At 38.5% G+C, this 18,322-nt stretch overlaps 1 protein-coding gene across 1 annotated transcript in view; it reads left to right on the top strand.

Annotated features, from left to right (window-relative positions):
- The window catches only part of LOC121375227 (rho GTPase-activating protein 6-like), a 124,548-nt gene that overhangs the window by 21,030 nt on the left and 85,196 nt on the right, over positions 1–18,322 (top strand). The gene's annotated exons all lie outside the window — the stretch shown is intronic.

The raw sequence follows: 18,322 nt of genomic DNA, 5'->3' as shown, positions 1-18,322 counted from the left end.
CTTCTACTACTACTACTATCACTACTTCTGTTACTTCATGATCATCTTTCTCTTTTTCTTCTTCTACTACTACTACTACTATCACTACTTCTGTTACTTCATGATCATCTTTCTCTTTTTCTTCTTCTACTACTACTACTATCACTACTTCTGTTACTTCATGATCATCTTTCTCTTTTTCTTCTTCTACTACTACTTTTACAAATTCTTGTTCATAACCATCATCTTCTTTTTCGTCTATTTCTACCACCAGCATCACCGGCACGACTATTACTAGTAGTGCCTCTTCTTCTTCTTCTTCCCCATATTCATCTGCGTCTTCTTTTTTACTTCTCTTTCTTCTTGACTTCCAACTTCCTTCGTTATTTGCTTCTTCTTCTTCTTTACATCATCAGCTACTACTGTATCTTCTTTATCTCAGTCTAAAACGTTTTTATCACCATCGTGTTCTTGGTCTTCTTATTCGTCATCTTCTTTATTCGTCTTCTTGTTCTACATATTTATGTCCTTACGACCCTTCCCCATACTCGTCCTTCACAGCCATCATGAACGTCTGATGTTGTGTCTCGGTTCAGAGAGTACATTGTATTACTAGTATTTGTTGATGGCTGCTTGTTTTGTCTGCACCATGAGCTCATCAGCATGTGCAACTTTACTGAACTCCACATAGCTGAGGCAGTTTCCTTTTTCTTATTTTTTTATTTTTTATCTTACTCGTTTGCAACTACCGACAGAACTGGCATGAAGGCAATTACGCTAATCAAGCATTGCAGAACACTTCTTGCTTGTGTGCTGCCAACACAAAATGTTTTGCTTTCGTGTACTAATAGATTTTCTCATGAAATGCAGGTCAGTGTTATTTATACTCTTAAGGGGTGAACTAGAATGTGTTTGTTCGATTTGTTTTGTGTTGTTGGAGAAGAAGGAAAGAAGGAACGAGATGGCTAGATCAGAATAATTAAAAGAATTACATCAAACATTTTGGCATCTGTTTAGGACATCTTCAAAAATTATCTTTGCGATCAACTTTCCGCAATGATCGTTCCATATTCGAAATTCCGGAAATGATGCTGAATATCATGAGCTTTTTTTTTCTTTAATGCGCTATGAACTATTCTACATTCTCGGAATTAAAACATTTTCTCTCTCTCTTTTTATTGGTTGTTATTTCGAAAATATATGTCATACAGCATTTTCTTTACTTAAAATTATTTTTTGAAAAAGTGCGTTTACGTGCTTAAAAATTAAAAGAAAAACAATCCTGTAATTTGTTTTATCTGATTGGTTAACCTGCAAAATTACGAAACAAAAATAGACAAACAAGCAGACAGATAGACAAACTGACAGAAAACAAACACATAGATACACACATATAAAATACAAGAGGAATATTAAAAATGTAATCCGAGGCTGAAGTAAATACAAAACTTCTTGTGGTTCCAAAGTTTTATTAATTGTATTGGAAAACCTATAAAATTTAATACAAACATTCCTTAATATCACACATACTAACTTTCAAACAACCTATAAAATATAATATAAACATTCCTTAATATCACACATACTAACTTTCACACAACCTATAAAATATAATACAAACATTCCTTAATATCACACATACTAACTTTCATACTTCCGCGCACACGTATAATATAAACTCTCGATTAATATAAAATTATTATATTACTATGCCCGAATATCAATATAAAATACTATTACAAATAAATATATCTCACCAGATATCCGCAAAGTCTATTTGATTAGACACTTGAAATGCAGCTGTTTATAAAATATATCAAATATCCAACCACTTCTGTATCTTAATATTCAGAGTTGTATTCGTATTGATGGCTTCCGTTCAGAATATTTTATTAACAACTTAGGTTTAATGCAAGGCAAAGTATTATCTCCCATCCTGTTTGCATTATATGTTAACGATTTTGAAATGAATTTTATTAAAAAGGGATGTGTGCCATTTGAATGTAAAAATATTAGTCTTTTTCTATTGATGTATGCCGATGATTTAGTGCTTTTGTCGGAGTCAGTGCAAGGCCTGCAACATATGTTAGACAGTTTATTTGATTATTCAGCTGAATGGGGAATGGAAGTTAATATTGCTAAGCTAAGATCATGATTTTCAGGAATGGTGGGATAATTAGTAGTTCAGAGAAATGGTCTTAATTTACTATGATGTATGCTGATGGTACCGCCCTACTAGCAACATAATCTGAAGATCTTCAACAACTATTAAACGCATACAAGGACTATTGCAAAACTTGGAAACTTGAAATCAACATAACAAAAACTAAAGTGGTGATATTCGGTGGAAACAAAAAGGACTATAGAAGTAAATGGTTTATAGACGACGTTCAGCTTGAAAATGTTGACGAATATAAATAGCTTGGCATTGGCTTCATAAAACAAATAAATTTAACTTGTCAGAAAACCTTATTTGAACAGACTCAGAAAACTATGTTTTATATATTAAGAAAATGTAATTAATTTTGTTTGTCAATAGAATACCGAATCCAATTGTTCGACTCCGTTGTTGTACCTATTTTGTTGTATGGGTGCGAGATATGGAGTTTTGCCAATCTCGATAATATAGAAAAATTTCATATTAAATTTTTAAAATATCTAGCTCCAGTTGGAAAGAATACTCCTATAAATATGTTATATGGTGAATTTGGAAGAAAACCCCTTTACCTGATTGTATTTTTTAGAATGGTTTGTTTTTGGGCTAGACTTTTAACAGGTAGAAGAACAAAATTATCCTTGTGCGTTTACAAACTAATATTTTATGACTTTATTCAATATGGCACAGAATATAAATGGATTGTACATATGCAAGATGTATTTTACAGACTCGGTTATAATATTGTATGGGACGCACAGCATTTTATCTCTGTTCCATGTCTAAAACGAACCATAAAGCTACGACTAGAAGACCAATATACTCAGAACTGGCACAACAGTATTACTGAATCAATGAAATGTTCTACATACCTGCTTTTTAAAGAGAAAATAGAATTTGAAATTAACAGGAAACATTATACTACTTTTCTCCGATTTCGTATATCTAATCATGTCTTACCAATTGAAAAGGGCAGGTGGTCCAATGTTCCAATAGAAGATAGAACATGTACATTATGTAATATAGCTGATATCGGAGATGAGTTTCATTATATGTTTTTATTTGTGATAAATTCAATAAGGAACGCAAAAGATTACTAAAGCCATACTATGTTATTAGATCAAATGTAATTAAATTCAGAGATCTGTTCAACTGTAAACATGTCAGCATCCTTAAAAAAAACTTTGTGAACTTATTAATATTATAAATAACCACTTTACCTCATAAAAACCCATTTTATATAGCTTAATCTTACGTTTGTTATAAACACTTGTCACTTAACGTATGCGTGTATATGTATATATAATTTATATAATGTACTCCTCTGACGCCACCGGATGGTGGCTTTGAGTGAAATAAAGTTCTGTTCTGTTCTGTTCTGTTACATAAACAATACAGGAGCGATGCCAACCAAATAAAAAAGTTAGGTTTTTTTGTTAAACGACACCACATTGATTAATTAATCATCAGCTATTGGATGTCAAACGTTTGGTAATTCTGACACGTAGTCATCAGGGAAACCCTCTACATTTTTTGTAATGCAGCAAGGGATCTTTTATATGCACTTTCCCAGACAGGAAAGCACATACCATGGCCTTTGTCCAGTTGTGGTGCACTGGTTGGAACGAGAAAAATCCATTCAGTTGAATGGGTCCACCGAGGTGATTCGATCCTGCGACGCAAGCACCTCAAGCGAGCACTCAACCGACTGAGCTAACTCCTGCCCCCCCCCCCCCCCCCCCCCGACACACACACCAAAGAATACACTAAAATAAGTTCTGAAAGGATCATTGGGGCGCTTAAAGATATTTACACATTCACTCTGTTACATATCGTTTAGGATGGAAATAAAAATGCCGAAGGCATATGCATCTTCTTAAGTGTATTTACAGTGAATACTAACAGATGAATGTTCCACCTGGGAACCTAGGTAAAGCACTTACCTGGGAATCTCGGTACATCACTGGTTATATCTACATTGTCATTAGTAAATATAATGCAAGTAGTTGAGTGTACCTGGGGAATATGTTCCTGGAGTTTATGGGGTTTTCTAATATGTTCCTTTATATCGACACATTTTGTTTTACTGAACGTTTCCATTTTATAAATAACAGATAGAAAAAAAAGTACGTTGTGTTTGCAAGGTCATTTTGCTTTCAACTCCAACCACTCATCTTTATTTATTTCATTGACTTCAGTATCATTATGTTTATCGCTGTTTGTACTCTCTCTCTCTCTCTCTCTCTCTCTCTCTCTCTCTCTCTCTCTCTCTCTCTCTCTCTCTCTCTCTCTCTCTCTCTCTCTCTCTCTGACTGCTAATACTGTAAAATAACATTGCTCTGACAACAGATTCACAAGCACCTAGTTCGAACCCCTATCATATTTGTTTATATTTACACACCTAGTGAAATTGAATCAGAATTAGATCCTCGGAGGACATTTGGCAGAGGGTGCGTGACCTTTTCACTGTTGGCTACTTCAGTTTTACAATGGCCTCAGTCATTAAAGAAGTATCGTGTGGTGTGTTTTTTTTTATTCCGACCTTATGTTTTCATTGTTAATCAGTGTTTAATTCCATCAGTTCATCAGGGTACTGCCTAGTCTAAAATAGCAGAGAGGGTGGGCAATAAAAATAATATAAGGTCTTCTCCATCTAGACAAAATGAGCATTTTTACCCTGCCCCCTCCCCCAACCCCGCTAAGTACGGCCTGGTCTATGCACCACCACCCCACTTACCTCAGGCCGATTTGTTTCTCCTGAGCCAAATACTATGTTTAATACGTAACGTTAAAAAACAGCCGTATAACATCACATAGTTCATTGTGGTTGGTTTAAAAATGTAACTAAATTATTCGTCTACTTGCTCCTGTCAGTTACCCGATACTTGACGCAGACTCGGGAATCTACGGAAAGAATACATCACACTTCACAGCAATCATATTTCTACTAGGTGGTCCACATAGCCCTTCTTCGTCTTCGTGGCAGGGCGGGATCCAGGTCAGTGGTAGAGCGCTCGTCTCGCGTGCGACGGGTCGTAGATAGAGCTGAGCGGTACACCGTATATACCACCCGGTTAATACCCATTTACCGTACCAAGCATGTCTCACAATAGGCCTACCGAAATTTCCGTATTCAAAAATATACCCGCCATTACGTAAAACACTTTTAAAAATTACATCACACTAACACAAACTAAACTAGCTGACAATAAGAGCGTGTGGAGATCACGTTTCCAACGAATAGACAGAAAAACGTGTACATGTACATTGTGTAGACAGAAAACATTATAGTCCAGGTGAGGGGTGTAAAAATTGCTCAGATTGTGATAAAAGCATGAAACTTTGCACCTTACGGAAGAGCACAAACGGTCTTTAACACAGAAAATTTAATATGTCAAATTTCCATATGTACAACCTGATACTATTGGATTACGTAATATGCACATTATGTTGGTATTCTGGAACAAATCCTATCCTTAAAGGCACACTGTCACGGATTTAAGGACCTTATTTCTCTAAAAATGGATAATAACTAAAAATTACATTAATTGTTGGAAACCAAATCTAGCTATTGCATCACCTTAACTGAACCATAATGGAGTGAAATCCATGTCAACTTTCTCGGCAATTTTAGTTTTTTAATTATGGACCATTGCCATAATTCAATTATTTATTTTTTACAAAATATCATTAATAAATGGAGTATGGTGGTTATGAAGATGGTTGAATAAAATATATTTAGGGACAAATCAAATTATTTTTGTTCACGTAATACTCTGTTAGACCATTAAATAGGTCAATGGTCTGTGACAATATGCCTTTAACCTAAAGCTAGTTTAGGCCATTTGTGTGGAATATAGATGAAATAAGCGGGTAGATCATCTCCGGCATGCGTTTAGATTATGTAAGCACAAGAGTTTTCCCTGCCCCAACCAGTGACCTACGATTGTGCATCCAGTTTATTTGGGAACATTTTCTCCAAACCACTAACAACAATGGACTTCCCTCACCGTCCACACAGACATACTCACATGCGCTCACATATAGTGACCCCCCCCCCCCCTCTCTCTCTCCCATCTCTCTCGCACACACACACACACACACACACACACACACACACACACACACACACATGTACACGAAGCCCATGCTACAGACCATTTCTACAAGTTGCGTCGTGAGAACCTGCCTTTATTCTCAGAATGTCTGGTCTTATGTCAGTTCATCATTCAACATGGATACCTGAGTAAACCATCTGCTGTGGTATTCTCGGTACACTTCTCTCAGAGCACCGCTGTTAGACGCCTTATCAGAACAGCTAATTTCTTTAATTGTCAGGTAATGAGTGATCACACAACCCGGATGTAAACAAGCTGGCTGGGTGGTACTAACGCATACGCGAACTGTGCGTGGATCAAATGTGGTACATTCAAACAGATTAAACTTGCTTTATATGGATACAACCACTCGTTTTGAGTAGGAAAAGGAAAGGGAATGTTTAACGACATCTGGACACCTGTTAGTGACGGGTATTTGGTGTTTGACATATGGTTATTTTAACAGTTGGTTTAGAGGAAATGAGAGGAAACCCGCTGGCGCCACATATGCTACTCCTACCCATAAAGGTGCGAGAGATCTTTAGTATACACTTCCCCATAGGCAGGACAGTACAGACTACTGTCGCATGGCACTGGATGGGACGGGGAAGAAATGTAGTCTATCAAGGGCAATCTGTCCAAAAAATATTCGACAATTTGGCTACATTCCGCTCATTGACAGGACTGGAACCAGTCAGCGAGTGTTTGCGGGGTGGGGGCTGGGGGGGGGGGGGGAGACCTACGTTGCCTACTGAACGCATCCCGACAATTCATTGTATGATATCATGAAAAATTCAAATAGCTACAAATCATACTAATCTGATCTTGAAATAGCACAGTATTCTGTAGCCCGAGTACTCTGACTGTAATGAGAGTGTATTTTTATGTCCAAATGTCCGTCTAGCTCTCTTACAGTCAGAGTACTCGGGCTAAGTATTCTGTAGAACTGAATGATTGTTCTTCCGAACCAAGCACGGATCCAGAGAGTCGGAGATGCTCACTATTTCCACGAACATCAAACGGCAATGAAAACCCAGCGTTTAACGTATGAAAATGATGGATTGTATTTACTTTTAATGGTGAAGATGTGATATCTTGTCGAGCTATGTGTTTCCAAAGGAAGGCAGCCTTTATATAATGTCAAATTACTTAGTGTAGGTGCCATTTATTTACTTTGCATTCACGGTATACCAAAACCCTGAAGCCTCCCCTGCTAACAGTGTACCTACAAATCCCCAGGATATATAAAGCATTGTGTAATACCTAAAAACTACAAATATCATACAGAATACTCCAAAAAGAACTTTCTGAGTAGCCAAAAAATTAGAAGTTGCCCATAAGCCCAGAAATGCTACTTTTTATTTTTGATGACGTCACGGGGGGGGGGGGTTAATAACAAGATATAGATTCAGGAAGCCTAACAACTGGGCGTTAATCAGACCCGTTGGAATGAAGTAGGAGGGTACACGCTGTAGTAAGGGGGATCACCAGGACGTAGGAGGGTACACGCTGTAGTAAGGGGGAGCACCAGGAAGTAGGATGATACACGCTGTAGTAAGGGAAAGCACCAGGAAGTAGGAGGGTACACGCTGTAGTAAGGGGAAGCACCAGGGAGTAGGAGGGTACACGCTGTAGTAAGGAGAGCACCAAGAAGTAGGGGGTACACGCTGTAGTAAGGGGGAGCACCAGGAAGTAGATGGGTACACGCTGTAGTAAGGGGGATCACCAGGACGTAGGAGGGTACACGCTGTAGTAAGGGAGAGCACCAGGAAGTAGGATGATACACGCTGTAGTAAGGGAAAGCACCAGGAAGTAGGAGGGTACACACTGTAGTAAGGGGAAGCACCAGGAAGTAGGAGGGTACACGCTGTAGTAAGGGGGAGCACCAGGAAGTAGGAGGGTACACGCTGTAGTAAGGTGGAGCACCAGGAAGTAGGAGGGTACACGCTGTAGTAAGGGGGAGCACCAGGGTGTAGGAGGGTACACGTTGTAGTAAGGGGGAGCACCAGGAAGTAGGAGGGTACACGCTGTAGTAAGGGGAAGCACCAGGAAGTAGGAGGGTACACGTTGTAGTAAGGGGGAGCACCAGAAAGTAGGAGGGTACACGCTGTAGTAAGGGGGAGCACCAGGAAGTAGGAGGGTACACGCTGATCACCAGCACATATGTTTGGTTTATGTATATAATAGGACAAAAAAGTAAATTTTGTGAAGAGCACAGTACACCCCACCCAGGTCTTACGTGTCTGTATATTGCTGTAGATAGAATTCTTAGTCTGGCTTTTATAATACGTACAGTTGGCATGATATGGTTTTAAAGTCCACATATTTTAAGTCTTAGCCATTTCCCATATACATGGATTTATAACTAAATCAATAACATTAGTTTTACTCTTTTTTTTTAAACCCCATAATATGTATGTTCATTCTAGAACAGTTACTGTAATAGTACTGTTGGTGGGTTTTGTTCCCCTCGACTATACTTTCATTTCAGACATTGTTGAATCTCGCAAATTTAAAATGAATTCCTCATCACGGAAGTCATTAGAACAATATATAGTATGGGTAATTAAAATAGTTTGCAATCAGTATTAGAGACAACGATCCCAACATGTGACGTTAGCAAGAAGTTCCAGCAGTGTTCACGTACGCCCATAATGATTAGATTTGGCTTTCCCAACGGACATACATTACAAGGGAAACAACTCCGTCCGGCTTACAAATTTTATCTGTTGACCATTTACTTTATTAAAACAAATTGATGCCGGGGAGCGTTCAACCGTGTAGCTGTTGCAAATTATGTCCAGAAAAAATATGGACATCAGAAAACATCTACAAACTTAGACAATATAAAGTTCTATAGAGGCATCGGCATAAGAATTACGACACTACGTGTTGTATTATTTCATCAACTTTGCGCGATGGCGGAATGTCGCTCAGTAATAGGGCACTTGCCTGAGGTGCGGTGTATCGCAGGATCGATAGCGCTCGATGATTAGTGTTTGACAACTGGTTCAGCAAATAGCGTGGTATGTATTGTTCTCTTTATAGAAAAGTGCATATAACGGATCCCTTGATGCTTTTCAGTAAGATTAGTATGAAGGAAGCGGGTTTCCTCTGTCACTCTAAGTTTAACGACACCACTAGAGCACATTGATTCATTAATCATTGGCTATTGGATGTCAAACACTTGGTAATTTTTGACAGGTAGTCTTAAAAAACCCGTCACTTTTTTCCATTACAAACAAGGGATCTTATTTATATTTCCCCACAGACATGACAGCACATACTATGGGCTTTGATATACCAGTCGTGGTGCACTGGCTGGGACAGGAATGAACCCAATCAGAGAATGAGTCCACTGAAGAGGTTCGATCTTATGATCAAAGCACTTCAAGCAAGAGCTCTACCGACTGAGCTTAATCTAGCCTTCACTGATGGTCACATTAACCATGTTAAAAACCAAATAACCGAGCTTTAACATGTGTTGAGTTACAACCATGTTAAAAACCAAATAACCGATCTTTAACAACCATGTTAGACACCAAATAACCGAGCTTTAACATGTGTTGAGTTACAACCATGTTAGACACCAAATAACCGAGCTTTAACATGTGTTGAGTTACAACCATGTTAGAAACCAAATAACCGAGCTTTAACATGTGTTGAGTTACAACCATGTTAGAAACCAAATAACCGAGCTTTAACATGTGTTGAGTTACAACCATGTTAGAAACCAAATAACCGAGCTTTAACATGTGTTGAGTTACAACCATGTTAGACACAAAATAACCGAGCTTTAACATGTGTTGAGTTACAACCATGTTAGAAACCAAATAACCGAGGTTTAAAATGTGTTGAGTTACAACCATGTTAGAAACCAAATAACCGAGGTTTAAAATGTGTTGAGTTACAACCATGTTAGACACCAAATAACCGAGGTTTAACATGTGTTGAGTTACAACCATGTTAGAAACCAAATAACCGAGCTTTAACATGTGTTGAGTTACAACCATGTTAGACACCAAATAACCAAGGTTTAACATGTGTTGAGTTACAACCATTGATCTTTCTTTCCTTTTCCAAATAAATATCCATGTTTCTGTCCCTTCATTCTCGTGAAATGTTTCATTTGGTCTGTGTTTTCTTATCGCGCAATACAACATGCAATTTGTAGGAATTCTTGACCTTACAATCAGAGGTCTTTGATGGGTGTAGTATCTAGCGAATGTAATTGCCTAATTTAAGCCGCCTGTGTTGTTTTGGAATGTCAGTTGGGCGTTACAAAGCAGTTGTTATTGTCTTAATCTGTATGTCTAGTGTTATAGAGTGCCACGAACAGATTCTAATTACAATTATTTGATAAACTTATCCCACACCTCCATTGTGTTTGCTTTTTGGTGAATTGTGTGAGAATTTGTAGTTATAACCAAAGAAGGGTCGTTCTATAAAGTATTACTTTGGAGGATGGGGACGTGGTGTGTGTGTGTGTGTGTGCGCGCGCGCGCGCGCGCGTGCGTGCGTGTGTGTGTGTGTGTGTGTTTGTGCGTGTGTGTTTGTGTGTGTGTGTGTGTGTGTTTGTGTGTGTTTGTTTGTGTATGTATATGTATGTGGTGTGTGTATGTGTGTGCTTTGTGTGTGTGTGTGTGTGTGTGTGCTTTGTGTGTGTGTGTGTGTGTGTGTGTGTGTGTGTGTGTGTGTGGAATTTCCATTAATATATCCCAATATATTTTTTTTTCTTGTCTCGTTAAAAAAGTATTTCCTGGGCCATTTGTCTAGGACTCTCGGATAATAACTATCGAGAGAGACAATCTGCTGTCACTAAAACAGGTTAGCAGCAAGGATATTTTTTTACATCATTATATAACTTTATTTTTAATATAAATAATCGTATTCATAAACTTACCTTTGTTTAACACCAAGTAGCCGATGTGTATTTTTGTGCCGGGGTGTCGTTAAATCGCTATACATTATTTTTGTGCATTTGCTCATAGACTGGACAGCACATACCGCGGCATTTGATATTACCATTCAAGGTGCACTGAACATTGTATTTTTTTTAACATTACTGCATTAAATTAATTTTAATTTACTTCGTACTCTTATCCAATTACAGTTGAAGCTCGCTGTTCTTGGCATACTATTTTTGGAAAGGGGTTAATAATTAGTTATTAGTTGTTGGCGAGAGAGATCTAGGTGTTGTGACATTACACCTACCTCCGTGTTGTACAGCCATTTACAGGTTGGTGAGAATGTTCTTGTCCACCTTCGTGCTTTAGTGGTTTAGTCATCGGACTTAAGGATGGTAGGTACTAGGTTCGCATCCCGGCACCGCCTTCCATCCAGGGTGAGTTTTGATGGCTCAATGAGGAAGCATAAATCCATAACACCAACTTCTCTGTCACCAACAATTAACCACCAACCCCATCAGATCAGGTCAGGTCAGTGTTTAACGAGCACATTTAGAGCTAGCTGTTGTAGCGCACGCCTGTTCTGGGAACAGGTGCCGGCCTCGGCCGGTTCCTCCGTCCAGGACAGGAAAGGGGTGGGTTGGGTTGGAGGGGGGACCGCCTGCACTGGCAGGTGCAAGGGAGCACTAGCAGCCCGACCGTAGCCGGTAACAGGCGGAGGGTGGTATGGTGTTATGGAATTTGGAATGTTCCGTAGGATTAAGCCAAAGAGAATGGGTGCGCAATTTTATGAAGGAAATTAGGCGCAATTTTTAATGGTCCGCCAAAAAGTAAAAACCAACACCATGATCACAGAACACTTAAATATCTGAGGTGTACCAGGATAGCGTACTTTAACCTTAAATTGGTATAGGTCTAAAGACAGTTCAGTTTAGTGCAGGGTGTTTAACGTTCACATCCAGAGCAAGCTGTTGTATAGCGCACGCCTGTCATGGGCGCAAGTTCTGAAGACTGCCAGCTCTTCAGTCCAGGACAGAAATGCTGGTCTAAACAAGAAAATTGTGTTTAAATGAATAAAAATAGTAGTAGTAGTCTGGTTGATTGTAGTTACGCTTAGTAATGATTGTAATTCCAAGACTTGAATGTCCAGTAATAGTCCTTCTAAAATATACACATGTACACATTATGTATGTCGTCTAAGAGTAAAAAGTGTCTCATTTACATTATTCTCGCTTCTACAGCGCAAATACCAAGTAGAATTATACAGACAACTGCAAAAACACCGTCTACATGGTCATTACTGCAACTTTCATAATGGACGCTAATTGCTAAATTATCTTCCAGCTTTCAGGTTAATTAGGGAATTAGTACTTTAAGACGGATGGAAAGTGTCAATATTAGTGTTGTAAATATCACACTGAAACAACACACGTCTGACACACGCATGTAGTAAACAATATATCTATTTTTAACGTTTATTTTGGCCAAAGTCAGATGTTGTATCCACAACAAACGTGCTTGAACAGTTGTTCGAACAGTTTAATTTCTGACATTAACCTGACAGTCTTCTGTGAGCTCACATACATACATACATACATACATACATACATACATACATACATACAGATTTCTACACAGACATCGTAACAAAGATCAGAGCTGTTTATACTAAAACGTTCTTGAGACGTGTACACAATTCCTAACAACATATGGAATTAAAATTTGTTTGTTGATATTTGATAGTGGTTCAAGCACGCTGTCCGTGGCATCTGAATTGATCGAAAATGCCCAAATACGGATTCTTATTAGCATTACTGCCAAACAGCTATATAGGGTTACAAACGAATCACTACGCATTTTTACACGAATTACAACTAATACTGTGGGTTGATTAATGGAAATACACGGCGAAAAGGTTTCAGGGCAGCTAATTTTGCTCGAATATCCCTTTCGTTTTTCCCAAATTTTAGTATTGGCCCCCGGCCCCCTATGTTGTACACTTATGGGGTGGTTTGCAACCTAGTGCCCACGAGACTGGCGTTATGCCACATAGATATAATATACTCGTAGAATGCTAGTTATTCTTCACACCCCAATCCTACAGTTCATTAAAATAAATAACCCACGCAGTAAGGTTAAATGGAATAATGACACAAATTGACTGTCAGGTTTGGCAGGTGTTTGATATATTTGTTAACAACCCTCAGGACGTCACATATATGTATAGATAAACACTCCCGTTACAAATTTGAAAATCATAGGACGTTATGGATGTCACACGCCTACACATTCGCCATACGACTGAATGCACATTAAAATATGTAGGGTAATGGAAATCAAAACACTTTATCAGGTAATAAATATAGTTTCGGTTATTACAACATTATTTAGTGTTAGCTTGCACATTACTTGATCTTCTTTTTTGTTTTTGCTTAACTGTCAGTTTGGCAAATTAGTATGTGTTTTTAGTTGTTCTGTGCGCGGTTTCTCAAAATATTTTTTATTAGAAATAGAAAATGTTTTTCTTGGGACTTTGGGTCTGTGGTGACTTTAAATAACAAAAAAATCCACCTTTTATATTCTCTAACACTTTTAAAACATAAAAATATCAACTTCAAGAACATAATATTAACTATTTCGATTCATAAAAATATTTTGTGTTGTTTTGTTTGTTTGTTTGTTTGTTTCGTTTTGTGGGTTTTTGTTATTGCTTTTTGTGGGATTTGTTGTTTTGGTTTTGGTTTGGTTTTTTACGGATGTTCTATGTATGTATGTGTGTGCGTGCGTGCGTGTTTGTGTTTGATTTCTGTTTGTGTTCAACTATCCATGTTATCAGTGATCGATTGTATGTATTTTTATTGATGCCGCTTAGCCAAATGCTTATTGTATGAAACGAGAGTTCATATCCATTTCGATATAAGCAAAGTAGGTTAACGTATTCCAGTTGGAGGTGCCGTCAGTTTGTGATCAGCTCGGTTTTTATCGGTCCTATCAACCACTCGCTGCATTGTGTGCCGTGTCTATTTAATACAGGTAACGTGATCGGGCATCCTAGATATATATATGATTGACTTCGTATCGATGTCGCTGGCTCCCTGCCATGACTCAACATATACGGTTTGTTTGTATCAGAACGAGAATAAACGCAAAATGTGCGTTTCAGCGTACAGAAATAAAATCGTAATTCCAAAGTTGTTTACGCACGCCGTGCAGCTTTATTGTGGGGTTTTTCTTTCTTTGTCACTGTTATTATTGTTATCGGTGGTGGTGGGGAGTAGGGGCGGGACGTAGCTCAGTGGTAAAGCGCTCGCTTGATGCGCGGTCGGTTTAGGATCGATCCCCATTGGGCTATTTCTCGTTCCAGCCAGTGCTCCACAGTGGTGTAACAAAGGTCGTGGTATGTACGATCCCAATCTAATTAAAATTAGCTCCACTATTACATGTGGATCTAAAGACAGCCAGTTGGAGCTCATGTCCACCAATCAAAACCTTACTTGCAGAATACTGCTAGTGATTTAAAACTAACAACACTGCGTAGTCCCCAATGTTCAGGTAACATTTCGTCTGTAAATAATAATTTAAATATTGACCAATCACACTTCGCCCTTTATAACGTTATTTGGGAGCATACAAATTCTAAAAATATCGGGCGAGTCTATTTTAGTGGCCGCAGTACAGCGAACCATACCAATACGTACGGGGTGGGTTATCAGTCTTCAATTTTACATTAAAAATTATTTATTTATTTATAAAATTAAAAAAAACTAAATCAGTCTTCAGTTTTACATTACAAATTATTTATTTTATAAAATAAAACATGTTTTAAGGCATTCGTAATTCACACGAAACATGTCGTATACCCTCAGGATAATTCGGAATGTTTTCAAATTATTTTTAAATCACTGGCAGGATTCTGCAAGTAAGGTTTTGATTGGTGGACATGAGCTCCAACTGGCTGTCTTTAGATCCACATGTGATAGTGGAGCTAATTTTAATTAGATTGGTACGATCCTGTCTGTGGGAATGTGCATATAAAAGATCCCTTGCTTCTAATCGAAAAGAGTAGCCCATGAAGTGGCGCCAGCAGGTTTCCTCCCCCAATATCTGTGTGGTCCTTAACCATATGTCCGACGCCATATAACCGTAAATAAAATGTGTTGAGTGCGTCGTTAAATAAAACATTTCCTTCCTTCCTTCTATATAACCGCAAATAAAATGTGTTGAGTGTGTCGTTAAATAAACCATGTTCTTCCTTTGGTGGTGGTGGTGGTGGTGGAGGTTGTGGTGGTGGTGGTAGTGGTAGTATTAATATGATCCGATATACTCAAAAAGTTTGAAAACAGTATGAACGTGATATTTTGTTTGACGATGGACAGACTGACGTATATAATATTGCAACTAAAACCTTGTAGCGTAGCCTGGTACGCGTACATGCATATCGGATGTTTTCCTGTTCAAAGGCCGTGGTATGTGCTGTCTTGTCTTTGGGAAAGTGCTATTAAAGAGACAGACCCTAGTTACAACTGAGTCAAACATGAGTCTGTGACTTTCAAAATGGTGAAATACCCTTTAAAAATAGACTACAAAACTCGACTCCATAACTGTTATTTATCGCTCCAGCCAGTGCACCACGACTGGTACATCAAAAGCTGTGGTATATGCTATCCTGTCTATGGGATGATGCATATATAGGATCCCTTGCTGCTAATCGAAAAGAGTAGCCCGTGAAGTGGCGACAGCGGGTTTCCTCCCTCAATATCTGTGTGGTCCTTAACCATGTGTCCGACGCCATATAACCGAAAATAAAATGTGTTGAGCGCGTCGTTAATTAACCATTTCCTTCCATAACTGCTTCCTCTCAGACGCACGTGCGTATTTAAAAATATGAGAAAAGCATTTTGTGATATTAAAATAAAATCTAAGCAAAGTATGATTTTAGTTATCAAAAACGGCTCTAACAGTAAAAAATATGCCTTAGTGTTTAAAAACTAGGGTATGTTCCTTTAAAATATCCCTTATTGCTTTTCTGTAAAAACATGTGAGCCCCCCCCCCCCCCCCATCCCTCTGTCTTGTGCTATCCTGCCTGTGGAAAGCGCAAATAAAAGATCCCTTGCTGCTAATCGGAAAGAATAGCCCATGTAGTGGCGACAGCGGGTTTCCTCTCAAAATCGTAACCGTAAATAAAATGTGTTGAGTGCGTCGTTAAATAAAATATTTCTTTCTACCGGCCTCGGTGGCGTCGTGGTTAGGCCATCGGTCTACAGGCTGGTAGGTACTGGGTTCGGATCCCAGTCGAGGAATGGGATTTTTAATCCATAATCCAGATACCGACTCCAAACCCTGAGTGAGTGCTCCGCGAGGCTCAATGGGTAGGTGTAAACCACTTGCACCGACCAGTGATCCATAACTGATTCAACAAAGGCCATGGTTTGTGCTATCCTGCCTGTGGAATGCGCAAATGAAAGATCCCTTGCTGCCTGTCGTAAAAGAGTAGCCTATGTGGCGACAGCGGATTTCCTCCAAAAAAAAACCCCAGTATCAGAATGACCATATGTTTGACGTCCAATAGCCGATGATAAGATAAAAAATCAATGTGCTCTAGTGGCGTCGTTAAATAAAACAAACTTTACTTTTTTTTACTCTGTGTGTCTCTGTGTGTGTGTGTGTGTCTCTGTCTCTGTCTCTGTCTCTGTCTCTCTCTCTCTCTCTCTCTCTCTCTCTCTCTCTCTCTCTCTCTCTCTCTCTCTCTCTCTCTCTCTCTCTCTCTCTCTCTCTAATACACACACATTCAAATTTCAAATAGCCGTAATTTTGGGGTATCATTTAACAGATATCCCCTTTCTTTCCAAATTTCACGTTCCTTAAAATACATTTTTGTGTTTTCATGATTCTCTGCCACTGAAAAACCCCCAAAACAAAATCACTCTTATTCTGCAAACAGGTGATGACACAGAAACGAGCCAATCCAGCTGGTTGATCCATCAATCCAGGCATCATCATTGAAATGATATTGATAAGCACTTGCTCGCCGATTTCTCCGTGAGGCTTGGTTCGTGCTGAGTGTAGCAACAGCTGTTTCTAGTCTGTAACTCAACCTTAATGCAGTCTCTTGTCGGGTTAATTAAATACTACAACAATAGTCGAGTGTAGGATTCCCCCGGGACGATCAAGGGGAAGGTCACCGAAATAATAACAGTACTGGTCTAGCCAGGATTTTATCTTGGGAGGGGGGGGGGGGGGCAAAACAAACTCCCATTGTATTAAGTCATGTTAGGATTTTAAAGTTAAAGTTTGTTTTGTTTAACGACACCACTTGAGCACATTGATTTATTAATCATCGGCTATTGGATGTTAAGACATTAGGTCGTTTAGGTCTAAGAGAGGAAACTCGATAAAAAAAATTATATTAGTAGCAAAGGATCCTTTATATGCACCATCCCACAGATAGGATAAGCACATATCACGAGAATGTTAGGATTTTAAGACAGGCTACTATATATGGTGGTTCGTGCTGGGGTGTCGTTAAACATTCATTCACTATATATATGGTGGAGGGGAATGGTCCTGTCTTTCCCAATTTGGCTACTCCTCTTGATAAGTAACAGTAATAACAGTGATCGAATACAACATGTTTTCATATATATATATAAATAAAATTGGAGTTATGTACACAATAGAGATATATTATATCAAAAGATGCCATTAAAGGTGTAATATTTAACAAGGGGACGTAACTGACATTACAAAATAAATATTAGGCTACTTCCTGTGGGTTTTTTTTATATGTATATTGTTTTGTAAACTTACGTAGTGAAATGTTTTGACAACTTTTTAGCTGTAGCTTTCAGAATATTCGGTTAATTAAGACGTAATAATCATTTTAGTTTTGTTACAAAAATGCATACAGTTGTGGGTTGTTTTTTTCTACTAATAGAATGTCGCTCATCTAAGCCTAAGCTAACATCAAAGAAAAATAGCTTTCACCGATAATACATAGCCTACATATTAATTAGAACAAAAAACAACAATGAGAATACTTAGCGTGTCTTGGCCAACAGCGTGTTACTGACACCAACAAAACCCTAAATTAGTCTCTGTTATATCTTGTGGACACGGTGATTAAAATTGTTTAGCTTAGGAAGGCTTAATTACATTGTCGGGGAGTGCTAAAGTTATGCCCGGG

This window comes from Gigantopelta aegis, chromosome 6, assembly GCF_016097555.1.
Source record: "Gigantopelta aegis isolate Gae_Host chromosome 6, Gae_host_genome, whole genome shotgun sequence".
Classification (NCBI taxonomy): domain Eukaryota; kingdom Metazoa; phylum Mollusca; class Gastropoda; order Neomphalida; family Peltospiridae; genus Gigantopelta; species Gigantopelta aegis.
This window is presented reverse-complemented; position numbering and strand designations above follow the sequence as displayed.